The 13833-nt window shown below is 38.0% G+C and overlaps 1 pseudogene; it reads right to left on the bottom strand.

Annotated features, from left to right (window-relative positions):
- Positions 1-209: 209 nt before the first annotated feature.
- Positions 210-2242, bottom strand: LOC143400485 (T-complex protein 1 subunit zeta pseudogene; annotated as a pseudogene).
- Between the last annotated feature and the right edge of the window lie 11591 nt (positions 2243-13833).

Genomic DNA, 13833 nt, shown 5'->3' with positions numbered 1-13833 from the left:
CTTTATGCATGTACACTCAGTGCAATCAAAATACTGTAATTATAATTTTACACCATAATTTGAATATGTGCCCCATCTTTTCTTCTTTTTTCATATGGAGAAAAACATTACTTGAATAATCATTTGCGGCTTGGACAAAATTCCACAGCTATATCCCTCAGGGTAATTCTATAGTCTTCAAGGGAAGAAGACACAAAGAAAGCTTAAATTCAACCCTTTAGAGAGGAAATTCCAGAGCGCATGATCACATCCACCAGGAGAATGTTGGTGGCAATCATAGTACAGGAGCCAAGAAGCTGTTTCTTTACACAGTAGTTTTCATATACCTGTATTTCTGCTGCAAACATCCACTTCACCACTTCACCTGTGTTCAAGTCTAAGCCTTTAAGTAGGCTGACCCGATTGTGAATGTTTTACTTGAATCTTTTTAATTTAATTTTTTTTTAGTTGTAAATGGACACAATGCCTTTTTTTTTTTTTTTCATGTGGTGCTGAGGATCGAACCTAGTGCCTCGCTCATGCTAGGCAAGCTCTCTACCACTGAGCTACAACACCAGCCCCAAATCTTTTTTTTTTTTTTAGTTGTAGATAGACACAATTTCTTTATTTTATTTATTTTTTAATGTGGTGCTGAGGATCAAACCCAGTGCCTCAGACATGCTAGGCAAGTACTCTACCACTGAGCCACAACTGCAGCCCTTGAATCTTAAAGGTCAAAACCAGAGTTCTGAGCAAGAACCTTGGGAATAATGAGCAACGTATCAGCCTGGACTCCAAGTTGGGCCCTGCCCTTACACTGGGCTTGTATTTAATCACTGCTTCTATGGCCACTTCCACTGCACCAGCTCCTGCAACCACACAGCCATCATCGATAGCATTTTTTTGAGGGGAGGGGCTCTACAGGGGATTGAACTCAGGGGCACTTCACCACGAGCCACATCCCCAACCCTTTTTGTATTTTATTTAGAGACAGGGTCTCACTGAGTTGCTTCCCACCTTGCTAAATTCCTCAGGCTGGATTTGAATTTACTTTTGAACTCACCATCCTCTTGCCTAAACCTCCTGAGATGCTGGGATTTACAGGTGTGTGCCACGGCGCCCAGCCCCATTGATAGCATTTTTGACCACCCTCAAGCCATCTCATATTGCACCTTTGATTTGAGTGTGTGCTTATTTGGTCCTTTGACTAATAAAGTGACAGAACAGGAATTGTTACATTTCTCAATAAAGGTGAACTTCTCTACTCCTGAAGTATGCTCATAGACAAGTTCTGCATGTCCCATGCAGTTAGGATTTAGGTCATTAAGGGAATTCAAAACTACCCCACTGCAAGCAAGAGTCAGCCTTTCCATATTTCTCCATTTAGCTCTGCACAGAGCTACTATGCCTTTTTTGCAAGAGCATACAAAGAAAATGGGTCAGTTCCCTTTCGATTAATAACAACAAAGCCTTTATCTGAGTCATCACAGACTTTCTTTTTTTTTTACTTCTACTATTTTTTTACTCTATCTTCAATAAATTTTCTTTCAGCTTTTACTAGTTTCTCTCTCTCTTCTGCACTCTTGTAAAAAAAAAAAAGAAAAAGAAAAGCCCAAATTCACTTCTGTTTTTTTTTTTTCAAACTCTAGTGACACATTGCATGTGAGAACATATGCATTCTCAACTCTCTTCTTTATGTCAGTGTGGCAGGCCCCCTGTCCAAAACCAGCCCTCTGATTAAGCTTGTATCAGTTTCAGATTTATATTTCAGCTCCATGATATCTCAACCATGAATAGGTCAATAGTCTCATTTTTTTTTTTAAATGGTCAAAATGGAATCCACTACAGCCTCTGTTAGGACATCTGCCAAGTTCAGCATGAACTTTTGGATGGAGAGATGTTCTGGCCACATCTATAAGTGTCTCCCTGTCCATCTCTCTGCTTACTTTCATTTGTTCCCAAAACTCAGAAATGTAGAGATCTGCCTGTTTGAGCCGCTCTCTAATGACAAGGACTTGGTGCCCTCACCAGTGATGTCATCCTGGGTCGTTGCTACTTTTGCTACCAAGGAGGCTATTGGGTGCTGAATTTGTATTTCGTGCAGCAGAACACTGATGTCCTCAACGCTTGACACCAGCATCTTTATGGTGCCCCTGGGCCTCATGTTGGTCTGTAGCATGTCCTGCAGCCCGTGGTCCATGAGGATGTTCACTGACAGTGCCACCTCCCCCATGGGCCACCTCAGCATCTGCATGGCTTCCATAGCTGGTTCACGAAAGGAAGATGGGCCAAAATGACTTTTAATCCTTTTGTTTTCCAGGAAATTTTTTTCTCAGAGTTGGAAAAATGTTTATGTAATAATGCTGTGTGAAAAAAATTCAGTGTTATCTGAACAATATAGCTGCAAATATATATATATATATATATATATATATATATATATATATATATATAGATAGATAGTTGGAATAGAAAAATAAAACTGGAAGGAAGACAATATGCCAACTGTTGAAAGTGCTTATGTTATGGCGGGTGTAAGGCTTCTTTTTTCTTTCCTTTTTAAAAAATTTGTCCCTTTTAGTCATATATGACAATAGAGTGTACTTTGACATATTATACATACATGGAGTATAATTCCCATTCTGTGGTTGTACATGATGTGGAGTTACACTGGCCGTGTGTTTATATATGCATGTGGGAAAGTTATGCCCAATCCATTCTACTATCTTTATCATTCCCATCCTACCTCCTTTCCCCCATTCCACCCTGTCCCAATCATGCAGAGCTCTACTCCTCCCTTCCCCTGCATGTTTTGAGTTAGCATCCTCATATTAGAGAGAACATTTGGCCTTTGATTTTGGGGGATTGGCTCATTTCACTTAGCCCCCAGTTCTATCCATTTACTGGCAAATGCCATCATCTCATCCTTCTTTCTGGCTAAGTAATATTTCATTGTGTATATGTACCACATTTTCTTTATCCATTCATCTATTTAAGGGTACCTAGGCTGGTTTCATAGCTTAGCTATTGTGAATTAAGCTTCCATGAACATATAAATGACTGCATCAATATAATATGTTGATTTTAAGTCCTCTGGGTATATGCCAAGGAGTAGGATAGCTGGGTCAAATGATGGTTCCATTCCAAGTTTACTGAGGAATCTCCATACCACTTTCCAGATTGGTTGCAACAATTTGCATTCTCACCAGCAATCTACAAGTGTGCCTTTTCCCACACCCTCGCCAACATTTGTTGTTACTTGTATTCTTGATAAAGTCTTATTTTGATTGTGGTGTTCTTCTAGTCCTGTTCAATTTTACTTAGAGGCATATGTTTATTTGTTTGTTTTCCAAATAGAAATACAAAATGTAATTCACTAAAGCAGTGTCTCTTCTTTTTCTTCTTATTAATGACTTAGGTTCCAAAAAAGCTATACCCAGTTGGTTCTAAACAGCAGTCCTTGTTTCTTAGTTAGTTTCATTTAAAAATAAAGTCTATATAATTGAAATATCATAAAATATGTAATTTTACTCCTTCTTTTTTCTTGTATAAAACACAACCAGATAGTGTAAGAACATTTTTAGACCCGTCAGCAATTGAAACTTCAATTCCACAGCTATCCTGACAAGCTTCAGTGAGAAGCTCCTTCCCTGCTCCAGTCTTCTCAGATGTGCCCCTGAGTAGGTTGGGCCAGCTGGTAACTTTGATCCTTTCTGCCTATACAATACTCTTCCTAGAACTTTGTGACATATCTGGTGTCGCTCCCGCCCCTCTCTGCTCTCACAGGATATAGTGAGTATGTTCTTAAGGTATGGAAGCCTCAGGATTTTTAGCAACGTGTGAGAAGAAGTTCACATAGCAACACTGGGCATAAAAAATTAGTCTGGTGATATTTCTGAACCTAGAATAAGACTACATTTTTGTGCTGGGCATGGTCGCACACTCCTGTAATCATGGTTACTCTGGAGGCTGAAGCAGAAGGATGGCAAGTTTGAGACCAACCCGGGCAACTTATTGAGACCCTGATTTTTTTTTAATTTTTTAAATTTGTTTTAATTAGTTATACATGACAGTACAATGACTTTGATATATCGTACTTTTGAATCAGATAGGATATAATTTCTCATTTTTCTGAGTGTACAGGTTGCAGAATCACATTGGTCATGCAGTCACATATATACACACAGCAATAATAATGTCTGTTTCATCCTACTATCTTTCCTATCCCCCAACCCCTCCCCTCCCCTCCTATCACTTCTCTCTACCTAATCTAGGGTAACGCTATTCTTTTTTTTTTTCCTTCACATCTTCATACATGTATTTTGTATAACGATGAGGGTCTCCTTCCACCATCCCCACCATCCATGCAATTCCCCTTCCCCCTCCCTTTCCCTCCCACCTCTTCCCTATCTAGAGGTAATCTTCTTCCCATGCTCTTCCTCCCTACCCCATTTTGAGTCACCCCCCCCCTTATATCAGATCATGGCACTTGCAGGGAAATGGATGATATTAGAGCAGATTATGCTAAGTGAAGTCAGCCAATCCCAAAGAGACCCTGATTTAAAATAAAAAATGAAAAGGGGTGAGGGTGTAGCTCAGTGGTAAAGAGCCCCTGGGTTCAATCTCCAGTGACTCCCATCCCCAAAAGATGACATTTTTGCCCATGTGTATGGCTTTATTCCTCTGGGTTTTTTTTTTTCAACTTTAAGATCCAGAGATATAAAATTCAGTAATATGTTTCTAATGAATTCCTTTTCTAGCCCATATATAAAAAGATTAGCCATGAATGGAAACAGAATTGTTATATGCAGTCATTGCATTTCCATGGGCTTTTGATGGAACTATTTAGAAGAGTCTTGGTTCTGGGGGATGTATTATCCAGGCATAACCCAAGTAGACTGTGACTCTTCTAACCTATCACGGTGGAAGGAAGATACTGGTGCACCTGTTTTGATGGCTTTTTGACCTTTTGGGACTTCTTCAGTTAGTTGGACTGCTGCTGATAGGCACCTACTGAAAGCACAGAACATACAGACCATGGAGCAGAGGGACGCCTTGAGCTTGACCACAAGTTGGTCTGCATATTTGAATGAAGGAGTTTCCTGCAGTTAGGCCTCAATCCAGGAAATACAATGGTGGGAAATGATGATAGTAGAGGTTGATATTTCGTGAGCATTCTCTGCATTCCAGGCACTGGCCCAAAAATATTTTTTATTTTACCTTATTTATTTCTCATAAAAACTTAGAAGGGAGTATTTGAGAAGAAAATATAGAGAGGATAAATAGCTTGCTCAAAGTTACTTAGCTGGTAAATAGCAAGCATGGGGTTGGAAATCCAAATATGACTCTGTATATGTGCTTGCCACCAGCTGACTACTGCCTCTCTGATAGTCAGGACTTGACCATCTGTGCAGAATCTAGACAGGAGTCAGGTGCCACTGAAGCGCTCTGGACTCTGTTTCTCACTTTCCGCTCCCGGCACCTGAGGCCTCAGCCTGCTGTCTAGTGCTTTTCTGCCACATGGAGTCATCTCTTTCCTAATCAGATGTTTTTTCTGATGTCTGTAAGAAGAGATTTAGAAATAAACCTAGCTTTGGGCAGCTGGAAGGGCTACAAACTTGGAGCTCAATAGTAAAGTCTCAAGGTATAGAAAATTGCCAATTTAGAAGTAGTTTCAATTTCCAGCTCAGCAACAGATACCTGGGTCTCGGAGGAGGAGATGCTGTTCCATTGGGTCAGGTATGGAGACATATAACTTCATGTATGTTTAAAAAAATTTCTCCAAATAACTTTGATATCCATCTCATGTTTAAAAATCCATAAAATAGACTATGGAGAAAGCAAATTATTCTGGGGAAAAAAGGAAAGAAAATCATCTCAGTATATTTATGTTCATTAGATAAAGTGATAGAGCACTTTAGTACCTGAATCCTGGGGCAGAGGAAGAAAAGAACAGGCTCTAGAGCAGTTTACTCTCCAAGCCTTAGGTTTAATTAAGAGTCCTGAATAGCTTCCTGTTAGCATATAATTGACCTCTCACCAGTACCCTATAGTATGGTGTATATGCTGCTATTAAGCAGATGAGCACAGAGGGTGCACATCTAACTCTGCCCAGAGTCAAAGAGTTCCCAGTAGATGACCTTTATACAGAAGGCATAAATACAATGAGTCCTTACCTGGACACAAAACTTGGGAAATTTTAGAACCTGAGTGTGAAGAAGTTGTTTTGTATTATTATTATTATTATTATTATTATTATTATTATTATTTTAGGTATTGTGAATTGAAACCAGGGCTGATTACAATTCAGCCACCACCACAGCCCTTTTTATTTTTTTGTTTTGAGACAGGGTCTCACTAAGTTTCTTAGGACCTTGCTAGGTTGCTGAGGCTAGCCTTAGACTTGAACTCCTCCTGCCTCAGCCTCCAAAGTTGCTGGGATTACAGGTGTGTGTTACCATGCTTGGCTAAGAAGTTCATTTTGGAAGAAATCATACAGCTCAGTGAACCAGCTCCTTTTGTTCCATCAGACTAAGATTCCATTCCATGGACCACAATGCAAATCACCTTCCACACTTTATACTTCCCCACCTTAGCTGCTCTTCCACCTATTAAGAGTCAATTCCTCAGGTGAAAGCTTACAACAAGAAACTAAAATCGGAGTTGTGACAGACTCACTGGTGTACTTTTATTCATCTTTTGTATATGTTAGCTTCATTCCATTATGAATTGCATTTGCCATTCTTAGTTGCTGATTGAGTTATCAGATAATTGACACATGAACACAGTTCAAAAAGATTCTCACCTTCCATTTTAATGAGGTAATGTCTCACCCTATTTGCTCAGGTTGTTTTCTTTATGAAGGAATATCCTGCCTCTACATCTTTAAATGTTTATTAGGGAAAATACTTTGTAAATACTGATTTTACCCTGACAAAAATAACATTCCTTAAGAACTGCAGGAGACCTTAGGGATCATATACTCCAGCTTCTTTTGACAACTGAATGCTGAAGATTCTAGAAAATAGGCAGGGTTTGGGAACATGGTAGAGGTGGCCACTTAACAGTGCTGGTTTCCCTATTGCGAATTGGCTTCTGTGCAGTGTTGGGAAGGGGATAAGGCTCCCATGTTGGTCTTCAGAGTGTGTCATATCTTTTGGCTCTGTCTATGCATCTTCATTCCTATAGCTGCTGGTTAATTCTTGACCCTACTCACCTGGACAATAGCAGTAGCTGCTTTTAGACCTTCCTGCCTTCTAACTTATACATTCCTCCCCTTAGTATCATCAAATCTATTTTGAAATCCCTGATGTACACAAATCCATGTGAGTTTTCTTAAGAGGTACACCAAAAAAGAGGAGTAACTGGAGTCTGATTAACAAAATCATGAGCATGACCATAAACATAATCCCTAGCATTTATTGAGGGTTTACCATGTGCCAGAATTTGTTCTGTGAGGTTCATGTAAATCATCTCATTAAATTATTATAGCATCTCTAGGATACAGTTAATATAATCATCTTTATTTTAGAGATGAAGAAGTATAAGCACTAAAAGAACAGGTGATTTGTTCAAGTTTCTCAGCTGCTATGTTGCAGAGCTAAGTTTTGGTCTTGGGTCATTTGCTTCCAAAGGCAGTGTTGTTCACCACTATGTTGGGTTTTGATGGCCAGAAATGAAAGAGCAAGCTCATTTGGGAGTTCCATATTTTTGTTATTCCTTAATAAGTAGTATACTCTGTCAGATTCTTTGTCGGTCTTTTGCATCTTTTCCGTGACTTCGGTTTGGAAATTATTTTGAGATTGAATTATGTGTAGCACCAATATATTTCTTCATAAGTGCAATGTCATAAAGAGTAGTTAAATTTCCAGACCAATCTGTCATCAATTTAAGCCATCATATAAATCCTCTCATTTGCAATTAAAATACAAGAGAAAGTATAATGCCAGCATACAGCTAATAAAAAAGAAAAAGAAAAAAACGAATGCCAAATGTTATTATATTTTAATCTGAACAATAGTGCTTGAAGGAAAGGAGGATGAGAGAGGAGATAGAAACTTTGAGATTTTACATCATGTGTAAATACTTTCAACAGCTTGGGAGTTAGATGCTTATTTTATCCAATTGCATTTCAAATTTAAAGATTTTGCTTTGATTTGATATAGTTGTATGGGTATAATGTTTTTGAACCTCGAGCGGTCCAAAATAACAAGAACTTCTAGTTACCCTTTAGTAATCCATTTCCTTCTGCCATTAACAAAATCCAATATGGCGGATGGAAGGAAAAGTGTGCAACCAGCTAGAAGAAGCTGATATTTCCAAGGGGCATTTGTAATTTAGCAAGTGCTTTGCCTTTATCTGATATAAAGTATATTCTTTCAGGTTTGAAATGGATTAGCCATGCTTTTGAGAAAATGACATTAAAATCCTTTCATAGAATACAAAAGCAAATGCTTTGGGTAATTATTTTTTTCACAAATAGCATTATCCTTTCTCTTTTCTTTATTTTCAGGCCACTGCTGAGGTACCTCTGCAGGGCCTCTTCTTTTAAGTCTAGTTACTCCTGAGCTCTTATTATAGGGGAATGTAAAGAGAGTTGCAAGAATGGTTTCAGATAATCTGCTGTGAATTGTGCCTGGGACAAGTTTGCCCTGCCTGGTTGCTTAGGCTCTCCCCTGTTCCCATTCCACTTTCTTATATTTTGTTTCTTTGTTTCATGACACAGTTAGTCACTGGGGTGGAAGTAAGTTTTTTAGCCCTTGTAACAGAAATTTTGCTTCCTTATTATCCATGGAACTGGAGTTTCAACTCAACCTTGGCTGCAGGCAGGAAGAAGTCTTGGATTTGACATTGCTAAGGGAGTTAGAAACATCATTATTTTCAAAACATGTCACAAGGTCATTAATTAAACACTAAAGCAAGTAAATCAAACTGAATCAGTTTGAGAGAACCCTCCCTCCCCTTGGACTCCCATTTTGGCCCACATTAAATACATTTGATTTAAAGCTTACTGAAAACTAAGAGTTCTAATCTCAGTAGTCAGCACCACAGATAATAACATAATTTTCTCCAGTTTGTAAAAGGAGGAATAATGGACCTGAAAAAATTGGATTACTTTTACTTTCTTTGCCTAGCAAATGATATTGGCAAAATTCATTTAAGATACCTAGTATTTGAAGTGTTTGTGGTATAATGCTTTGTAAACCCTGCTTAAGTGATTCTCTTTGAAGTTCTTCCTGGAATTGCTTTGTTCTTTGGAGATGCCGAGATAAGCTCCTAAATGGACATCTATTCACCAGAGGATATGACATCTAACTTGCCTAAAGTTCTCAGAGACATGATAAATACCGTGACATCCTATTTATTTTTATTTTCTACTTAGAACTGCAACTCTGAAATATTCCTGTGAAACTCACTGTTCAGTTGCATTACCCAATTCAAATCAGTGGATGCAAAGCTTTTTCTCCTGATTTCTAGATTTATAGGTCCCAAGTGAACTGAAACTGATGATTTCTTTCTGCCAAATTGCAGTTTGAAGAAGGTACTTTTGAAATTTTATAAAGTAACATTGCAGAGAAGTTCCTTCTGATCTTTTTCTTAGGATATGGTAAGCCATTGGGGAAAACATGGCCGGGATTCTCAATCCTTTTATTGGCTAAATACTAAAATATCCTAATTTCACACTGATGTTCTTAAAAATTTTTATGTAAGAAACTTGAAAAACACTAAATATGCTAACTTTTCCTCTAGTATTGATTGGACATAAGATTAAACATGACCATATTTAAAATCACTCAAAGTATATTTTCTTAGTAGAAGTAAAATTAGAAAAGACAATTTTTTTTGCTTTCTTTTCTTTTCTTTCTTTCTTTTTTTTTTTTTTTTTTTTTTGCTACTGGGGATTGAACTCAGCAATACTCAACCACTGAGCCATAACTGCAGCCCTATTTTGAATGTTATGGAGACAGGGTCCCACTGAGTTACTTAGTGCCTCACAGTTGCTGAGGCTGGCTTTGAACTTGTGATTTTCCTCTCAGCCTCCAATGCTTCTGGGATTATAGGTATGCTTTCTTTATTATATCTAATTTGCTAGTAATGATAGAGGATGAAATGTAACTTTTAGATAACATAAAAGAAGTTTAATGAAAAATATTTTCAATAATATTTCACTACTTTTCACTAAAACTATTTCATTAATACTCACTAGAGAAGCCACTTAAAGAAAGAAACTTGCTTCAGGGAGCTTTTGTCATAGAGTGAAGGTGGTTCTGGTGGGTTGGGTAGTGTGAGTCCTTTTCATAATGAGAATATCTGGAGGCAGAGACACAAGGATGTATGTTGGTGAGTAGCTCAGCAGGGACACATCTGATTAGCAACATCACATTAATTTTCTCAGGGAAAAGTGGAAAAAATATGTAAGGCCAGTATAAATTTGCAAGATGGAAATGTGAAGAGGAAAGATGCACATTCAGAATCAGGATGGTCTCTAAACCATGTGGCCTAGAAGTTTCTGAATGGTCTGACATCTCTGAACCTGTCTTTCCCACTGTAAATACAGGCAGCAGCCATTTGCTGTGAAAATGAAATGAGACACTTTCTATGAAAAGCCTTTATACTTTCTAAAACCCCATTCCTTTGCAGGATGCCTTCTAACTTTTGTCAGATACTAATTTATATAATGAACTCATTTTTTTTTAAAGTGTAGCTTTTAGATGAATAATGAGAGGTTTACAGAATTGAGGCCTGAGATATGAGTACATATGTATAAGGATGACACCCAGCAGCTATCATTACCTGTACTCCACCATGCTCTCTACATGAAAATATGAGGACAATTAGCCCCAGGGAGATGAGGATGAAGCTAGACTGTGCCATGGGTTAACTGGGTGACGTAGGGATAATTGCTGGACTTCTTTGAGACTTTTTCTATTCTTTCTAGGAGGTATAACCATATCTTTATCTCAGGTTATTTTGATGATTGACTAAAAACTATGTACTTCATATGCAACATTTAACAGACAAAAACAGCCCATGCATATAAGACTCATTATGTATCAGTATGGTTCTAAATACCTTAAGGATATTAACTCATTGAATTTTTATATCACAACAGGCCAACAATATTTAGCCACTATTTTACAGATGTAAAAATGTAGGCACAGATATTAACTTGCTCAGCATCAGGCATTTAACTATTACACCATTTTGGTACTATGGTCTTTCTATTAAGGAATCCAAAGGTTTGACTTATGGAACATGCTTTTAGAACACTAATGCCTTTCTCATATACAAAATATCTTGAATTTTGCTGAAACTTTCTTAACATAATGATTTAGAATAGCATTTTTGTGGTGCAATAATAACAGGTTCATGGTATATACAGATTTTCTAGTTACACTTGAGTTCTTACATATACAAACTGAGAAAAGCAAACCATTTTCAAACAGATTAATTACCAATGCACGTTTGTATTATCATACTCTTAATTATGCATTCCCTTGGAAATTTCTTTAGTGCTGTATAATTAAAGGATTTCAAGTAAAAGTTACTTTAGTAATTGTTTTTGTATATTTGCAGAAGTGGGCTGAAGTTGAAAGAATTATCTATTGTGTGAATTTAAGCAAGCTCCATACACTCTCTGAATGTGGCTAGTATTTTAATTTGCAAAGGAGGAAGTAAAATACTTCCTATGTCTACAGTGAGAATCATATGAGAACATGGATGAACATCTTTGGCACATTCTCAGTTGCTTTCTAAATGTTAAGGATCATTATTAGTGTCAAGGGAGTTCCAGGATTTCATGTGATTGCTCATTAAAGTGCCTAGAGACCTGGGATATGAAATGCACATTTCTCAATCCCAGACCTTGCCATTCATCCAAAATATCATCCCACTGGAAATACATGAAATAGACCACGTTGCTTAACCGATTCCCACAGGAAATGTTGGATCCTCAAGAGAGATGTTTTCTATGGGATCAGATAAGGGCTGGCCTAGTTCACCTTCAAGATCTCAACTTTCAGAACTTAGAATTCTAAAATTAAAGTGGGAAGCCCTTCTGGAACTTAACTGAGACTGCAAATTAAAACTTTGAGATTATTTAGTATTAGCATTTTATCGCAGAGCATTTGCAAAGAAAACCAAACATAATCACCGCCAATGTTTTAAATAGGCTCCAACTTTCCACAGGAAATGGGGAACTCTTTCATTTTAGCCATAGGAATTGGTATTGTTTATTCCTTATCCATATGTTTCATGTCTGGAAATGTCCCAAGATCCTCAAGCCCAGCAGGCCATCCTGTCCCCTCCCCCTTATATCTCTGAAGTCTGTTCTTCTCTTCTTCTTACTGTTCCTACAGGTTCCAATCATTCTCCTTTTCCTTGGTGTTTCTCCTCACACACTCCCTGTTCCCATCTCCTAATCCTCCTTGTTCCTCTTTTGCAGAGTTTTAATTATGTGTGTATGTGTATTCACAACTAAAAGCACTATGAATTAAAGTCACCAACTGTAATTCTACCATCTTTCCCTTCAGCACCAAATGACTTTCACACGGGGAGGTGAAGGAAGCAGTAGAAGGGGTGACCTATTATCAGACATCAGTCATTTTGGATGGAACATACAACTTTCTCTTTCCAACAAGAGCCCACTTTGTCCTCCCTGGAGGAGCCCTAGCCATCATTCCTCATGCTTTTTACCTTCAGTCTGTTCTGGCTTCCCCTTCCTGACCCTCTGTGACTCTCCTCTGGCCTTCCTTTAGTCCTCTCCACTCCCTCTTCTTTGAGACTTCCTTGCTGGCTGCACAATTCTCCTTGTGACTCTCCCAACTCTCCTTACTTCTGCTGCCAGTTCAGGGATGATTCATGATTTTTGTATCCAAAATATGAGTTATAGTAAAAAAAAAAAAAAAAAAAAAAAAAAAGATCTCCCTGGTTTCCTGGTCATTTGGCTGAGATGTCCACTGTCCTGTGCCAGAGAATGGGGCAGGGAAAAATTGAGATTCTTGCGAGCCTTTGTACTGGTTCACTGGCTGGCTTTTTCTGAGTTTTCCAAGTGTGATGTGGAAGTCATTCTCTTTTGGTTATTCTGTTTAGTTCACACTCAAAATAAGGTAAACGTGTCATATTTTTGAGGTTCTTGCTTTCAACTAAAAATTGTATTAATAATGCTTGAGGGATCAAAATTCCCCATTTTCCCTTATTAAATTATTGTGCATCATTGGTGTCTTTCACTTTCCTTTGGATAAGATCAGGTTAACTCTTGGTATGGTTTGAGAGTTGTTTTTCGTTCTTAGATAAAAGTTTTGTTTTTTTTTTCCCCTTTTGCTATGTCATTTCTAATTATCTCCCTTTTGCCCTTACTAAGACCACCCAGAATAATTTTTTCTCTAGAGTGTTTACAACTTTCAAAATCTTACATATCATAAATAAAAAACGGCTGGGTGGGCTGGGGATATAGCTCAGTGGTGGAGTGCCTGCCTAGCCTGCATGAGGCCCTGGATTCCGTCCCTAGTACAGTAAAACAAACAAACAGAAAAGGAGAGGCTGGATATACGAACTCTGCGAGTACGTACAAATCATCAATGAAGGGTGAATAAGTGTGTGGGTAGGATGAGTGAAACTGCTTTGGACATGATTATTCTTATTGACTTAAGCGATTCTTGACCCACTTGTCAGAAAATCCCTAAATATTTAACATTGCCACATGTTGCTTTCTGTTACATTCTCTGTAGGACATTGCTAATATCCATGCTAGGAACAATTTCAAACTCAAATTATGAATTTATTCTCTGCTCACATTTTAACAAATGGAAAAGGCAATTTTACTGATCATGTTTAGCTCAAATGGTAGGACTT

The sequence above is a fragment of the Callospermophilus lateralis genome, chromosome 5 (assembly GCF_048772815.1).
Source record: "Callospermophilus lateralis isolate mCalLat2 chromosome 5, mCalLat2.hap1, whole genome shotgun sequence".
NCBI classification, from domain to species: domain Eukaryota; kingdom Metazoa; phylum Chordata; class Mammalia; order Rodentia; family Sciuridae; genus Callospermophilus; species Callospermophilus lateralis.
The sequence above is the reverse complement of the archived record's forward strand: the minus strand, read 5'-3'. Positions and strand labels throughout refer to the sequence as shown.